This window comes from Oncorhynchus mykiss, chromosome 5 (genome assembly GCF_057628025.1).
Source record: "Oncorhynchus mykiss isolate SJ-2025 chromosome 5, ASM5762802v1, whole genome shotgun sequence".
Classification (NCBI taxonomy): domain Eukaryota; kingdom Metazoa; phylum Chordata; class Actinopteri; order Salmoniformes; family Salmonidae; genus Oncorhynchus; species Oncorhynchus mykiss.
The window spans coordinates 73,660,971-73,675,684 of record NC_143026.1 but is presented as its reverse complement, the minus strand read 5'-3'; the positions used below and the strand labels follow the sequence as shown (position 1 = coordinate 73,675,684).

Sequence of the window (14,714 nt, the reverse complement as noted above, 5' to 3'; positions counted from 1 at the left end):
ACGACAACGCAGACGGAAATTCCAAATAGTCTTCATAATGTCCACAGAAACATGTCAAACGTTTTTTATAATCAATCCTCAGGTAGTTTTTAAAATATATATTCGATAATATATCAACCGTGTGTGTAGGTTTTTCAATAACAGCGGGAGGAACAATGGTGGCTTTACTCTGTAGAGCAAAAACTCACTCTGAGAGCCCCCACCTATCCACTTAATTTTTCAAACTAAAAGCCTGAAACTATGTCTAAAGACTGACACCTTAGGGAAGCTGGTTGATAATCTGGTTGATATCCCTTTAAATGGAGGATAGGCATGCATAGGAACAGAAGGGTTTCAAAATAAGAGGCACTTCCTGATTGGATTTTCCTCAGGGTTTTGCCTGCAATATCAGTTCTGTTATACTCACAGACAATATTTTGACAGTTTTGGAAACTTTAGAGTGTTTTCTATCATAATCTGTCAATTATATGCATATTCTAGCATCTGGTCCTGAGAAATAGGCCGTTTACTTTGGGAACGTTATTTTTCCAAACATAAAAATAGTGCCCCCTAGCTTCAAGAGGTTACAGTTGTTACATGATTTGCCATATGCAGGGCATTTTTTTTGGCTTGTGGATAAATCCACATTTTCCACATGTAGTGTTTTGATTTCTCTCTTTTGCTTGTTTTTGTTTTGTAAGGCGTTGTGTATTGCTCCTCTCTTTTTATTGCATGTACAGACGTCTCATCCCTGCACAGCTCTTTAGCTTGTGTTCTGGTGGTTTCAGCTGATCGACACATTCACTGCTTTATCAAAAGTTAAATCTTGCTCACGCAGCAATCTCTCCTTGAGTCCATTATCAAGTATGTCACAGACTATACTGTCTTTCACTAGTGAGTCTTTCAGATTTTCAAATTCACATGTTTTGCTCAGTGTGTTCAGCTCAGCCAAATACTGGTCAAAACTGACTCCGTTTCTGATCATGAGAGAGAAACTTGTATCTCTCAAACGTGACGTTCTGGCTTGGTACAAAGTACTCCTCAAATTTAGCCATTAGCACAGTCAATGTCAAGTTTGCCTCGTCTTGCTGAAAGCTATTGTAAATGTCCAATGCATCCTCTCCAATAACATGCAGAAAAATGGACGCTTTCAATTTGTCATCATCTACCCTGCACCACTGGCTGCTAGGTAGATATTGGATCTCTGCTTGAAACGTTAACAATTGTCAGCTAAATTGCCTGTTAACTGCATAGGGGTAGGAGGACTAAGCCTATCCATGACGGAGAATAGGAACAGTGTCAATTTCTCTTACTTCAGTATGTTGCTCATCAACATGCTCGTCAAGATTCCGATGCAGCCTCGCTCTCGCTGCTGTCACTCTCGCTGCTGCGGCTCATTGTCCTCACTCTTGCACGGTAGCATCTTCGACTACTCATGTCACTTGACTTGTGGTAGAATGTTTAATTTTCGTCGCGGAAATTTGCAGAGTTACTCCTTTCTTTTGTCTGTCTTGTCATAGCGACTACCAATCTGACACCATGTTATTTTTGTTCCTTATATAATGACAAACTGGGGTGTAGGTTTAACTACTTTTAATGAACATATACTTCAGCTAGAACTCCATGTTTAGCCATGCAAGGCATTCTTTAACCATCCGCCTAGCCTGCTGGGTAACGTAGTCTAAATGTTATTAACACATAACAACACAATCCTGTCTCGAATTAAAATAATTTGAAATCTCCCAAAATAAATGCAATCTCTGACAAGAGACTGGCTCTGTGTTACAAACACTACACTTGTCCGTTCAGTAGCGGGGCAAGACTCCTTGAAGATGAGGTACGGCGTAAGGAATTATATCACGATGTGAACATGGCATCAGCATCATTCGGTTATCGTAGAATTGCCCTTCTTGTAAAAATGTCAATTATTGAATGCCTATCTTGTTCCTATGTAACTGAGCTTTTCTTAGGGTGCTGAAATCTGTAATTTTTTATAAAAGTATAATTTTTTTGTTTGTTTAACAAAGAAGGAGCAGCCTGTCATTGCACAGCAGATTAAAAAATTAGGGATTCCAATGTCAACTGACACAACACTATATCAATCAGGACAAGCACAGGTACACAGTAAGCACTAAAGAATGGATATTTTTATAAAAGTATCAAGTGGTAGAGCACATTTGAAGTCGTAACTTCGTACTCCATTGGAAACAGTGAATTACGGGGTGCAATTTGACAGACGTCACATAAAATGATTTCAGCAACCAAAGAAATGCCCATAGTTGCACAGGACAAACATAGGTACAAGGTAGGCTATACGCATTAAATAATGGACATTTTTACAAGTATCAACTGATAGCAGCTCGAATGAAATTGACAGTGGTACACTCTGCCGACACCCATCGTAACTCAACTCAGTAGAGACAGAGTACAGTCATGACCTAAATTATTGGCACCCTTGATAAAGATGAGCAAAAAAGACTGCATAAAATATATAATACAAATACTGAGCTATGATGCACATTTTGGGGGGGGGGAATTATATTATTTTATACTAGCCCACCACTGGTGTGTGCGTGGCTATTTTCATGTGATCTGACCATAGTACCGGTTCCAATCCAAATGCCATTTCTTAATTTTTTATTTAACCTTTATTTAACCAGGAAAAGCCCACTGAGACCCAGAGACTCTTTCTCAAGGGAGACCTGGCCAAGAAGGCAGCAACAATCAATACATTACATAATTAAAACATATAACAATACAATAACATGATCCAGCCTTAAAAAAAAGCATTTACACTCCTCTGTAACAGTCTCCCATCAATATTTTAAATTCAACCAGTGGCACTAACATATCTAGATGAAGCATGGATTGTAGATTATTCCATGCGTCTGGTGCACAAGAAGAGAAGGCAGTCTTGCCTAATACTGTGAATGTCCTGGGGACTTTAAGTAGCAACCAGCTAGTAGACAGGGTATGGTAACTGCTGTTGGTGAAGGAGACCAGACTACAGAGGTAAAGAGGGAGTTTAGGGCTTTGTAGATGAACACATACATTTGTATCTTTTCTGCGCATATAAAGTGAGGTCCAAACTACCATATGGTACAATGTGCAATGGTGGGTGAGTGACTTGGCATTTGTAACAAAGTGAAAGGATGCATGATAAACAGAGTCCAGTCTCTGTAAGATGGAGGAGGTTGCATGCATATACAACAAGTCACCATAATATTTACAGAGAGAAAAGTGGCCTGAACAAGCTTCTTTCTAGCCATAAGCGGGAAGCAAGCCTTATTACAAAAATAAAAATCCAATTTCAATTTAAGCTTTGTAAGAAGATTATCGACATGAACTTTAAAGGACAACTTGTCATCCAACCAAATACCTAGGTATTTGTAGGATGACACTTTTTTCAATGGATAAGCCACCAGATGTGACAATGCTAACGTTCTCTGGCAGAGTTCTAGCTCTGGTCAGGAATTTAGTTTTTTGTAGATTCAAGACCAGTTTGAGACCATAAAGGTAGGCCGGCTGTGACTGAAAAGCAGTCTGGAGCTCTTCAACAGCCTGAACCAGAGAAGGAGCACATGAATATACACTGCTCAAAAAAATAAAGGGAACACTTAAACAACACAATGTAACTCCAAGTCAATCACACATCTGTGAAATCAAACTGTCCACTTAGGAAGCAACACTGATTGACAATACATTTCACACGCTGTTGTGCAAATGGAATAGACAACAGGTGGAAATTATAGGCAATTAGCAAGACACCCCCAATAAAGGAGTGGTTCTGCAGGTGATAACCACAGACCACTTCTCAGTTCCTATGCTTCCTGGCTGATGTTTTGGTCACTTTTGAATGCTGGCGGTGCTTTCACTCCAGTGGTAGCATGAGACAGAGTCTACAACCCACACAAGTGGCTCAGGTAGTGCAGCTCATCCAGGATGGAACATCAATGCGAGCTGTGGCAAGAAGGTTTGCTGTGTCTGTCAGCGTAGTGTCCAGAGCATGGAGGCGCTACCAGGAGACAGGCCAGTACATCAGGAGACGTGGATGAGGCTGTAGGAGGGCAACAACCCAGCAGCAGGACCGCTACCTCCACCTTTGTGCAAGGAGGAGCAGGAGGAGCACTGCCAGAGCCCTGCAAAATGACCTCCAGCAGGCCACAAATGTGCATTTGTCTGCTCAAACGGTCAGAAACAGACTCCATGATGGTGGTATGAGGGCCCGACGTCCACAGGTGGGGGTTGGGCTTATAGCCCAACACCGTGCAGGACGTTTGGCATTTGCCAGAGAACACCAAGATTGGCAAATTCGCCACTGGCGCCCTGTGCTCTTCACAGATGAAAGCAGGTTCACACTGAGCACATGTAACAGACGTGACAGTCTGGAGACGCCGTGGAGAACGCTCTGCTGCCTGAAACATCCTCCAGCATGACCGGTTTGGTGGTGGGTCAGTCATGGTGTGGCATTTCTTTGGGGGGCCGCACAGCCCTCCATGTGCTCGCCAGAGGTAGCCTGACTGCCATTAGGTACCGAGATGAGATCCTCAGACCCCTTGTGAGACCATATGCTGGTGCGGTTGGCTCTGGGTTCCTCCTAATGCAAGACAATGCTAGACCTCATGTGGCTGGAGTGTGTCAGCAGTTCCTGCAAGAGGAAGGCATTGATGCTATGGACTGGCCCGCCCGTTCCCCAGACCTGAATCCAATTGAGCACATCTGGGACATCATGTCTCGCTCCATCCACCACAGACTGTCCAGGAGTTGGCGGATGCTTTAGTCCAGGTCTGGGAGGAGATCCCTCAGGAGACCATCCGCCACCTCATCAGGAGCATGCCCAGACATTGTAGGGAGGTCATACAGGCAGGTGGAGGCCACCCACACTACTGAGCCTCATTTTGACTTGTTTTAAGGACATTACATCAAAGTTGGATCAGCCTGTAGTGTGGTTTTCCACTTTAATTTTGAGTGTACCTCCAAATCCAGACCTCCATGGGTTGATAAATTTGATTTCCATTGATAATTTGTGTGATTTTGTTGTCAGCACATTCAACTATGTAAAGAAAAAAGTATTTAATAAGAATATTTCATTCATTCAGATCTAGGATGTGTTATTTTAGTGTTCCCTTTATTTTTTTGAGCAGTCTATAACTGTATCATCTGCATATAGATGTAACTTTGCTGGTTGCATCCTATTTCCCAAAAGGCCTTTGATAAATCCACTAACAGATGCATGGCTGCCAACTTTTTGAAGAAAGCTTGGATTGAGATTTGCTATGTGAATTTCATTGCCCCCTGGTACAACCCCTAAATGGAAAATGTGACTGTTTTAAAGCTAATTTCCTGCAATTCTACATATTTTAACATGGCCTAGGCGTATGAACATGGTGGAAATTTAAAAAAATTAAATTAAATTAAAACAGAGGCCAGGTGTATTCAGGGGTTTTTGAGCATTAAATTAACACCCAATTAAATTACTTTGTTACTTTGAGATTTGGGGGGGATGAAATTTAAAGAATGCTAATATTTGTTTAAATATATTTTTTTAGGTGGTTTGACAGTTTATTCAGACAAATGAGATAGGGAGACAGGCAAATGCTAGAAATAGTGGGAAGGTTGGAAGCAGGGACTGATCCATGTTCTCATGTGACACGTGCCAGGAGTGTTACCACTACACCAAGGCTCTACACAGGAAATCATCAGATTAATGGTTGATGGCAGTGGGCAATGAAATCATAGATTGCAGTCTACTTATTCATAGACTGCTTTAAAGGTAAGGACACAAACATTTTGTAATTTGGGTGAACTATCATCTCTGCCTAGCATGTGCACAATACAAAATGTAAACAATTATATTTGATTCCCGGACCATTTAATATACAAAGCTTATTTGTATGACATGTTCAAAACTGGCCATGAATGGCTGCAATAATTCATAGCTTCATATAATTAATTTTCAAAGACACAAGTAGGCATATTAGATTTCAAATATGTGATTACACTGGCAAAATTGGGAAGAAATGGAATAATAAAATAAGTGTGGGAAATAAGTGTTCTTGCTGACAAGAACAGTAATTACCCTATATTTTAGCCCATTAAGAATGAGAATTGTTCCACTGCTCAGACTAAATAAAGTAAATAGATAATCAAGTCTTTGGTAATTACAAATCTGCCCTTACACCCTAACCAAATTATTTTTCTATTAATTGTCCCTCCTCTAGAATCAAACTTACACTTTTCAGTTCACAATCAGTTAGACAAAAAATTTCATAGTTACAAATCAGGTCACTCTACCAAATTTCCCTGCTAAAACGTGCTGTATGTAGGTCTGTCTGCTGCCTTTTCATTGTCACAGCCTAAATGCCAATCACCAAATGAGGGGACTAATGCAAGTGGATTATATCAACTTTAGTACATGCTGTCAAAAGGCTGCATTCTGCAATAGGGACTGTAAGTAACAGCAACCAAATTGTTTACATTTTACACTGAACAAAAATATAAACGCAACATGTAAAGTTTTCCATATGCACAAAAATCGTATTTTTCTCTAAATTTGTGCATACATTTGTTTACATCCCTGTTAGTGAGCGTTTCTCCTTTGCCAAGATAATCCATCCACCTGACAGGTGTGGCATATCAAGAAGTTGATTAAACAGCATGATCATTATGCAGGTGCACCTTGTGCTGGGGACAATAAAAGGCCACTAAATATGCAGTTTTGTCACAGGACACAATGCCACAGATGTCTCAAGTTCTGTGGAAGCGTGCAATTGGCATGCTGACTGCAGGAATGTCCACTAGAGCTGTTGCCAGAAAATGTTGTTCATTTCTATACCATAAGCTGCCTGTGTCATTTTAAAGAATTTGGCAGTACATCCAACCAGCCTCACAACCACAGACCACATGTAACCACGCCAGCCCAGGACATCCACATCCGTCTTCTTCACCTGCAGGATCATCTGAGACCAGTTACCCGGACAGCTGATGAAAAAGAGGAGTATTTCTGTCTGTAATAAAGCCCTTTTAACTAATTCTGATTGGCTGAGCCTGGTTCCCCTATGGATGGGCCTGGCTGCCAAGTGTGTGGGCCTATGCCTCCCAGGCCCACCCATGGCTGTACCCCTGCCCAGTCATGTGAAATCCATAGTTTAGGGTCTAATGAATTTATTTCAAGTGACTGATTTCCTTATATGAACTCTAACTCAGTAAAATCATTGAAATGGTTGCATGTTGTTTATATTTTTGTTCAGTATACACAGCGGCCTTTTTTAGCATATAAATCTTGGTGGGGCAAACAAACCATTTGTTTTTTTAGTTGCCAGCAAAGCTACTACACAAGACAACACTAAACAATACATTAATTGCACTATAACGGTGACAAACTGTGCCACAAACTATTAGGGGCTGCATAAAGCTGTCCCAACAGCAGAGCTTTCCTTCAGCACCATGGAGTGAATCTTTACCACCGCTACACCTGGATATCAGCTGAGTCTTGTATGTTAGCGAAACAGTTCATTCAGCCTCATTTACTGCCTTTTTAAAAGCCATTGCTGTCACGGCCGTCCTCCTCTTCATCTGAAGAGGAGAGGCGAGATGGATCTGAGGACCAATACGCGGCGTGGTAAGTGTCCATGGTCAATCTTTAATAAAGAAAGTAGTGAACACTGAAAACTATACAAAACCAGTAAACAAAATAACAACCGTGAAGCTAATCATATGGACTGTGCTGAAACAAGCCATCAACATAGACAATCACCCACAAACAAACAGTGCAACCCAGGCTACCTAAGTATGATTCTCAATCAGAGACAAATAATGACACCTGCCTCTGATTGAGAACCATACTAGGCCGAAAACATAGAAAAACATACATAGACTGCCCACCCAACTCACGCCCTGACCATACTAAATAAATACAAAACAACGGAAATAAAGGTCAGAACGTGACAGTACCCCCCCCCCCCCCAAAGGTGCGGACTCCGGCCGCAAAACCTTGACCTATAGGGGAGGGTCTGGGTGGGCGTCTGTCCGCGGTGGCGGCTCTGGCGCGGGACGCGGACCCCACTTCACCATTGTCTTAGTCCGCCTTATTGTCCGCCTCCGTGGCTTTCTCACCATGGCCACCCTTCTCAATGACCCCACTGGACAGAGGGGCTGTTTGGGACAGAGGGGCAGCTCGGGACAGAGGGGCAGCTCGGGACAGAGGGGGGGCAGCTGCTCGGGACAGAGGGATAGCTGCTCGGGACAGAGGGGAGGCGGGAGGCTCCGGCAGAGGCGCCGGACAGGCGGGAGGCTCCGGCAGAGGCGCCGGACAGGCGGGAGGCTCCGGCAGAGGCGCCGGACAGGCGGGAGGCTCCGGCAGACGGGAGGCTCTGGCAGAGGCGCCGGACAGGCGGGAGGCTCCGGCAGAGGCGCCGGACAGGCGGGAGGCTCCGGCAGAGGCGCCGGACTGGCGGGAGGCTCCGGCAGAGGCGCCGGACAGGCGGGAGGCTCCGGCAGCGGCGCCGGACAGGCGGGAGGCTCCGGCAGCGGCGCCGGACAGGCGGGAGGCTCCGGCACCGGACAGGCGGGAGACTCCGGCACCGGCGCCGGACAGGCGGGAGACTCCGGCACCGGCGCCGGACAGGCGGGAGACTCCGGCACCGGCGCCGGACAGGCGGGAGACTCCGGCACCGGCGCCATCCAGACAGGACCACCTGCAGGGAGGAGACAGAGAGACAGCCTGGTGCGTGGGGCTGCCACAGGAACCACCAGGCTGGGGAGCCCTTCAGGAGGCTTGGGGTTAGGAGGAGGCACCTGAAGGACCGGGCTGTGGGGGAGCACTGGAGCTCTGGTGCGCAACCTTGGCACCACCTCCCCAGGCTGGATAACCACTCTAGCCCGGACCCTTCAGAGTGCAGGCACAGGTTGAACCGGGCTGTGGGTAAGCACGGGAAATCTAGTGCTTACTACACGCACCTCTCCCTTAGGCTCCACTCCCACATTCGCCCGGCACGAGCGGAGCGCAGGCAGAGGACGCACTGCACCCTCCCAGCGCCCCGGAGACACAGCACGCAGAGCCGGCGCAGGATACCCTGGACCAAAACTGCGTACCGGCGACCAGACCCGCTGAGCAGGCACCATACACCCTGGCTCGATGCCCGCACTCGCATGACACTCTCGGGGGGCTGTCCTATAGCGCACCGGGCTATGGCCACGTACTGGCGACACCGTGCGCTTTTTTCTGCTACCTGGCTTAGCTCCACCCCTCGTGTGCCCCCCCCCAAAAAAAACATTTTTGGGGCTGTCTCTCGTACCTGTCGCACTGCCGTGCTGCCTCCTCATATCGCCGCCGCTCAGCTTTCGCTGCCTCCAGCTCTGCTTTGGGGCGGCGATATTCCCCAGCCTGTGCCCAGGGTCCCTCTCCGTTCAGTATCTCCTCCCATGTTCAGGAGTCCTGTGATACCAGCCGCTGTTGTTGCTGCTGCTGCCGTCGCTGTTTTCTACCACGCCGCTTGGTCCTTGGTTGGTGGGTGATTCTGTCACGGCCGTCCTCCTCTTCATCTGAAGAGGAGAGGCGAGATGGATCTGAGGACCAATACGCGGCGTGGTAAGTGTCCATGGTCAATCTTTAATAAAGAAAGTCGTGAACACTGAAAACTATACAAAACCAGTAAACAAACAACCGTGAAGCTTTTGAACCATACACAAACATTATTACATGTATGTTCAGTAAATTCATGTTTATTCTTATATCATTAACACGTAGCATTAAGTATAAGCAAGTGCAAGCAAACGAGCTGCGACGAGGTAGGCCTATTCATTCATCACTACAGACAGAAATTGAGACAGATGTTAGTTCAGATAAATTCAGCAACATGAGGCCTTGACTCCTCTTTAAGTCACCACACACACACAGAGAGAGAGAGAGAGAGAGAGAGAGAGAGAGAGAGAGAGAGAGAGAGAGAGAGAGAGAGAGAGAGAGAGACTTGGTTAGCCTACCATTTGAAGTATTTTAGGAAGGAAAATGCAATCATGAGGATCCACTTTTATATACAATATACCGACACACAGACCACACATTGCGCAAACAAAACAACCCTCGCAATATCAACTGGAATTACATGGGTCTATTACTGTACTTTTTGTTGAAAACAAATATTTGAATTTAAAGAGACTGTCACTGGCAAACATGGCTACAGACCCAACAACATTATATAGTATCTCCTCCTCGTAAAGAAATGCACAAGCTAATTATAATACACAAAGTAAGCAAAACTATGAAATCCTTCCAACTTTGCCTAAAATCAGGAAGACACTAATGAAATAGACCTATATAACAATATGCCTATAACAAGTGAGATGCACAAACTATGGCATAAGGGAACGATGAGTGGATAAGAGGCTATCCCTAATTTCGATTAAGACATTAATGAATGAGATCAGATGGACGTGGTCAATATAACTATTTGTTCAGCACTTTTGAAATGTACAGCGACAGAATTGAGAACATGGGCTCTTCTTACAGTATTCTCCCTGTACACCAAGTCAGAACCAAAGGATAAATAAAGGGGGCATATAGACAGACAGAGAAAGCTCTTACAATATTGGATAATGACATTTCTCTAATTCAGGCTATAGGCTACATGTGCACCACCAAGTCAAAGCAGTAGGCTAAGTTCTGAGGGGAAATGAATCAAATGATTAGGGTGAGGCACATGGGCTATTAACAGCTTACTACACAACATACACTTATTATTACTTTCTTAGCTATAGTATACATATCTCCCTGGCATATTACATAATTTATGCAGCAGCATACAATACATTTTTGGACTTGTTGTGCTGTGCTCACTTGAACAGGAAGATGGAGTGGAGGTCTTTCTTGTGGGCAAATTTTGTCATCAAACTTCGTCATCAAAGTCTGGCCTTCCCTGGATGTATGATGCTTTCAAGACAACTGGGAACTAAAAACAAAACAAGGTTGAATCATGACATCAGTGATGTTCAGGTTGGGGCTCTAGAAAGAGGCCCAAGTTCCCGACTTGGAATTCTGAGTATTCAACCTTTTCAAAACTTATTTTCCTAGTCGGAGCTATTTTTCCCCCCAGAGTTCCCAGTTGTCTTGAACTCACTGAAGTCTGAGATTTCCCAGTTCCGAGTTTCCAGTTATTTTGAACACGGCAGAAGTCATGCTGGAATGACAGCATGGCCAATGTATTCAACCTTTTCTGTCTCATGGTGTTGCATGTTAATGTTTATCCTTATAAGCTTGGAAAAGAGACCCTTTCAGATAGGTGTTTTAAATCCTTGAACCCAGACTTGGACCACACACCCTCTCCACCGAATAGCAGGCAGGGGAAGCAAAACAGGGATTGCTTTGCAACGTTTGCAGTTTGCCACTGATTCATTCAAAACCACTCGTTGTTGAATTCGCAATTTCCTATTTGGTTTTATCTATAATTTCTCTTTATATGAGAAGGATTGAAAAGGATTTGCCAGTAGATTGTCGACGTGATTCATGAGGATGACTGCTTGTCTAAGCTTTTTTAATATACATATATATATTTTAGCTAAGATTGAAAGTATGATGTATCAGTCCAATCAAAGCTATGGTAACAGAACACTGAGCCAATCACGGCTCAAATAGAGAAGATTACCAAAGCCTACACTCTGTATTTTCTGCTGGCTGCCCCTCCTCCACAGAAAGCAGTGAGCTAGGCTGAAACACCTGCATTTTGGAGTTGCCTAAACAGGTGGGGCTCAAAACACCTGTCCTGAATGACGGGTCGTCACTAAGCATAAATAAAACAGCGCTACACTTTTTATTTTTCTAAACTCAGCAGAGAACATTCTCTCGCTCCATTCTGCTCAGCTCTAATCTTGAGGGGCGTGTCTTTAAAACATGCATCCAATCCCCTTGATCCCTTACATAAACTAGACCGATCACATGCTTCAATGTGCAGAGGTTCACAGTACTGTGGCAAGACAGGACAATAAACTTTTTTTCTATTGTATTATTGACTGTATGTTTGTTTATTCCATGTGTAACTCTGTTGTTGTTTGTTTCGCACTGCTTTGCTTTATCTTGACCAGGTCACAGTCTTGTTCTCAACTAGCCTACCTGGTTAAATAAAGGTGAAATAAATAAATAAATAAAATGACAGCGTTGCAGGCGCAGATGCTCAGATAAGAGCGTCTAATGTATGTCTCATCCTCCCGCCTCGCTTCCTTCTCAAATCCCATTGGATGAGAAAGTCAGAAGTCCCACTCCAAAGGCGAGTGACTTATTTTAGAAGGTATTGTTTTGAATTATAATGGCCCAACCAAAGCAAGCTGGGCGGGCGGGTTGTCTAGTTTGACACCTCTCAATTATTACAGTAGAGTTTTTGACCAGAGGATGCGCCTACTCTTGACATGCTTCACTTCACTTGAAATTTGCATTACCAAAAAAATCGCTCCGCTAGCAAGATTCTCGCCGTTCCCTTCCCACAATCCCCTGCACATTCCTCCGTGTGCACATGTTAAAAAATAATGGGGGCGGACCTTCGCCTGCTGAATGGCAAATATGCATAAAGATAGTACAATTAAGATATGACGTCATCGTTTGAGCACTATCCAGACTTTTTAAACTATGGTTCAATAAATCAGCACAATCTACTTTTTTGAGATATGGACTATCCTGCTAGCATACAGTCCACTACTCTGCCTGTCTCCTCCTTTCCACCCGCCTTGCTCTGCTTGCCCGCCCGCTTCTGGAGAGTGGAGTTCGTTTTGCAAGGCCCGGTGTATCGGTTGGGTGGAAATTCACTTAAGGACCAATGGAATGGTCTAAAACCCAAAACTCCGCTTACCCGAGGCACCTGGCCATGCAAAACGATCTCCACCAGTTTTCGCTTCAGTTGTTTTGTGCCTGTTCTTCACACGCTTATTCGCCCGCTCTCATTGGCTAGAATATCCCACCCTGATCTCGCCTCCTGCCTGCCTTCCATAGTTGAGGACCTAGTATTTCCATTGTTAGAGGGGTCACTCGACTATCTTGTCAATATAATAAATAATTGGAATAGCTAGATTTTGCTGTCTATTTTCCAAGAACCTGTTTGCGAAGTTATTGTTAACGTTATAACGCAAAATAAGATACTGTTATATTTACATTGTTCTACGATTAAAGTACGACTTCGAATAAAACCGTGGTCTTACCTCGTATTATCCCGAAAAAAAACTGCAAATAGAAGTTCAGGTAACTTGCTTGTTGAAACACAAATCGTCAAAGGTATAAAGTTGAGGGCAGAGTCTAATGGCGTTTATATAATCATTGGCGGGGTGCCTGCTTGTGTTATAAGGTCCTTGCTCTCCGGGATTCTTGGGAAGTCCCAAACCACATTGAAGTTGAAATGTAACATGGCAGTTGCTACATCAATTTTTGGACCTATTATATTAATTATATGTATCAAATCGAATACAATTGTATTTGTCACATGCGCTGAATACAACAGGTGTAGTAGACCGTACAGTGAAACGTGTACTTACAAGCCCTTAACCAACAATGCAGTTAAGAAAAATAAGTGTACTAAAATAAACTGATGTAAAAAAATAAAGAAATAATAGAAAAATAACAAATAATTAAAGAGCAATAATAAAATAACAGTAGCGAGGCTATATATACAGGGGATACCGGTTCAGAGTCAATGTGCGGGGGCACAAGTTAGTCGAGGTAATATGTACATGTAGGTATCAATATAACCATTGATTCTTGAATAATATAACTTATGCCTCACTGTCCAACCACATCAGAACCCTACATATAATATTGTATTACTCCAATGTCTGTAAACAAAGAACATGTAAAAGCCTCAAACTATCATTTTTACATCATGGATGGTCAACTCTTGCATTCATAGCGCTGACCCCTCCTGATCTCGCCTCCTGCCTGCCTTCCATAGTTGAGGACATGTATTTCCATTGTTAGAGCGGTCACTCGACTATCTTGTTAATATAATAAACAATCTTTGGAATAGCTAGTTTTTGCTGTCTATTTTCCAAGAACCTCCTTGCAAAGTTATCGTTAACGTTATAACGCATAACAAGACACTGTTATATTTACATTGTTCTATTATGTATGACTTCGAATAAAACCGTGGTCTTACCTCGTATTATCCCGAAAAAAAATCTGCAAATAGAAGCTCAGGAAACTTGCTTGTTACAACACAAATCGTCAATAGTGTGACGACCCTGGGTTTATAACCGCGGAAATCGGTTTTGCCGCGCGAACATGCTTTTGCGTCACAGTCGATAGCGCGCCGGACCTCGGGCTCGAAGGTCGAGGGTTCGAGATCTGCTCCCTGCTGTTTCATTACATTGGTGTCAGAAGTGATCGGACCTTGCATCCACGACAGTGCGTGTGCTTGGCCGGCGAGCGCGTTCCTGTAAGACGTAGAGCCGCAAGCTAGCACGAGGACGCACTCTTTGAAAGGAGGGAGTAATGTAACGACCCTTGGTTTATAAGCGCGGAAATCGATTCTGCCGCGCGAGCATGCTTTTGTGGCACAGTTGATAGCGCGACGGACCTCGGGCTCGAAGGTCGAGGGTTCAAGACCTGCTCCCTGCTGTTTCATTACAATATCTAATGTTGAAGGCAGAGTCTTATGGCGTTTATATAATTAATTGGCGGAGTGACTACTTGTGTAAAGGTCCCTACCACATTGAAGTTGAAATGTAACATGGTAAAGGGACAATCAGCAGTTGCTACATCCAAT

At 44.0% G+C, this 14,714-nt stretch overlaps 1 protein-coding gene across 13 annotated transcripts in view; it reads right to left on the bottom strand.

Moving 5' to 3' along the window:
- Window positions 1-14,193, bottom strand: part of LOC110524502 (flavin-containing monooxygenase 5) — a 33,731-nt gene extending 19,538 nt beyond the window's left edge. For 4 of the 13 annotated variants that reach the window (XM_036978295.2, XM_090235851.1, XM_036978296.2 and 1 more), the window contains exon 1: window positions 14,106-14,193. The gene's annotated coding sequence lies outside the window, so the exon portion shown is untranslated. Of the gene's footprint in view, window positions 1-1,292; window positions 2,060-10,813; window positions 10,926-13,158; window positions 13,344-14,105 lie in introns of those variants that run through there. The other 9 variants (XM_090235849.1, XM_090235850.1, XM_090235855.1 and 6 more) reach the window with 9 other exon arrangements.
- Window positions 14,194-14,714: the final 521 nt, after the last annotated feature.